Consider the following 3,050-nt stretch of genomic DNA (forward strand, 5'->3'; position numbering starts at 1 on the left):
AAAATGTTTCGGTTATAACAGCAACATGCACGTTATGAACTCGTAAAAAGTTGAAAAATTCATTTTCTTTCGCTTTTAAAGAGCGAGCATTAAAATTCATAATATTGATGGAATTACTTAGATCCATGATAAAACTTCAGGGTAAGAACAATATCATTCGCAAATTTTAATCCAATCTGGATTGCTTCCATCATGGATGTAGCATTACTCATTGTTTGAATCAAACCAAACAGTGAGTTTTGCAAAAAAGTCATTTTTTTAAACGTAACATCGCCGAGATCAGAAGATCCCAAAGCGTTGCCAGTAGAAACATTTTCAAATGAAATTTGAGGTACAGCCATCCCTCATATTCGGAACAGTTTACAGATCGGCCAATGTTCAGAAAATCATAGAAAATCGATAACTGAACTTAATGATTCGCTTTTACCTTCATTTGAAAGCTTTTTTTTGCGATCTTTCGAATGCTGTATCGAACAACTGCAAATTTTAACTTTTATATCAAGTTTTTGAAGAAAAACTTTGACCCTTGAAATCCACAAATTCAGAACACTTTTTTCTTACGCATGTAAACAAACTTTGATTCTCTCCATGAGTACACAATTTTTACAAAATAATGACTTCACGCACTGAAACCAACGAAACTCAAGCTTAGTTATGTTTTATGAATGGTCTGATAACTTTTTTTGTTAAAATATCAGTTAAATTCAGGTGTTCCACAATTGTGGCAGCCACAATAACATCCCACAATCATGGAACAGGCAATTTGAAGGCAGATTTTTGCTGCTCTGGATAAAGTAGTCTTGGAATGGGGTTTTTTGTTCAAAAAGTACTACTTTTACTAGTGAAATAGCAAGAGAATGTCCAAATGGATTCTATGACAATTTCCGGAATTCCATTTCCCGGAATGGACGTTTTCCGGAATGTACATTATCCGGAATGGACGTTTTCCGGAATGGACGTTATCCGGAATGGACGTTTTCCGGAATGGACGTTATCCGGAATGAAATTTCCCGGAATGGACGTTTCCCGGAATGGACGTTTCCCGGAATGGACATTTCCCGGAAAATTAGTTTTTTTTATATTACCTGATATGAGAATGAATGGAATCTTGCCTACTCGCTTACTTGTGGTTAAGAATTATTTAGTTTGTACCCCGTTGGTTTGACCTAGTCACCTTGAAGAAACTCGAAATTTTGACAACATGAATGATAAAAAAAAGTAAAAATTTCGGACACTAACAATAGATGCTAGCGTTGACTATTGAAACAATACTTTATCAAACACCACGAGATGTAACAATGTAGATCGATAGATATTAGATGTTTTTAACATTCTTTTAATGTATTGTTACTTAAGAATTTTTCCTTCTTTTGTTAGTCAGTTGACTTTTGTGAATAAATTCTACCAATTTTTAGTAGGTATTCAAAGAAGGGCAAACCTCAAGAAAATAAAAAGCTTTTCAGAAATTCAATGTATAATGTGTACTTTTTTGAGGTTTTCCTTTCTTTAAAAATACGCGATCTTTCATCAAAGTAATGGGATTTTATTTAAGAATTTTCCCTTCTCTTGTTAATTCAACTAAATTTTACCTAGATTTCATTAAAGGCTTCTGCACTATAAAGCAGAGTCCGGGAACCGTGGTGTACAAGTATAACTATATGTGCACCGAAAGAAAGTTAGTACCAGATGCGTAGCTAATACTGTTACAGGCCTATAAACTAGTAATCAACAATAGAAATCTGAAGAACGGAGTTACCTGAAGGCTATTTTATATCTGCTATGAAAAATCAGTTCGTTTTTCTTTGCATAACTGATTCAAATGTTCATTCAAAATTATCATAACGATAACTCGTCCAGCTCAAACCATTGTAGGGGTAAGAGGTGGGACCATCATCATCATGGTGTAGGGGTAATCGAAGTTGCCTCTCACCCAGGCGGCCTGGGTTCGATTCTAGACGGTCCCGGTGGTGGCATTTTTCGAGACGAGATTTGTCTGATCACGCCTTCCGTTGGACAGGGAAGTAAATGTTTGCCCCGGTCTAACCTAGAGGTTAGATCGATAGCTCAGTCCAAGTGTATGAGTCGTCTCTCTGGGTCCAGTCTCGGTTTAGTCGCTGGTAGGCAGTTGAACTCACAATCCAAAAGTCGTCAGTTCAAATCCCGGGGTGGATGGAAGCTCAGGTGTAAAACGAGGTTTGCAATTGCCTCAACAACAATCCATCCTTGCCCTGATAAAAAGTCTAACTAACAGGATATTGTTGCCAAATAAAATTTCTATTACTATTACTATTGCTATTACAATCAAGCCTTCGGACACCTAGTTTCGAGTAGGAATCTCGCAATCGAGAACGTCAAGGCAATGCTGTAGAGCGAACAATTTATTTTTTTTATTTACTATAAAGCAGAATGTTTATTTTCAAAGACGGGACAACCTTGGGAAAACCTCTACAAAATTAAAAGCTTTTCAGAAAATCAATGTATAACGTGTATTTTCTTGAGGTTTTCCCTTCTTTAAAAATACACGATCTTTTATTAATGTGATGGGATTTCGCGTAAGAGATTTCCCTTCTTGTGTTAATCAGTTAACTATTGTGACTAAATTCTACCAAATTTTACTATAAAGCTGGATGATTATTTTCAAAGAAGGGAAAACCTCTAGAAAATAAAAAGCTTGAGTGTATTTTTAAAGAATGAAAAACCTCAAGGAAGTACATATTATACATTGATTTTCTGAAAAGCTGTTTATTTGCTAGAGATTTTCCCTTCTTTGAAAATAAACATTCTGCTTTATAATAAAATTTGGTAGAATTTAGCCACAAAAGTAAACTGATTAACACAAGAAGGGAAATCTCTTACACGAAATTCCATCACATCGATTAAAGATCGTGTATCTTTAAAGAAGGGAATACCTCAAGAAAATACACATTATACATTGATTTTCTGAAAGCTTTTTTTTCTAGAGGATTTCCCTTCTTTAAAAAAAAACATTCTTCTTTATAGTGCAGAGCTCCTTAACGAAAAACTAGTTGAAATTTCGTAGAATAACCAAA

The sequence above is a fragment of the Culex pipiens genome, chromosome 1 (genome assembly GCF_016801865.2).
Source record: "Culex pipiens pallens isolate TS chromosome 1, TS_CPP_V2, whole genome shotgun sequence".
NCBI classification, from domain to species: domain Eukaryota; kingdom Metazoa; phylum Arthropoda; class Insecta; order Diptera; family Culicidae; genus Culex; species Culex pipiens.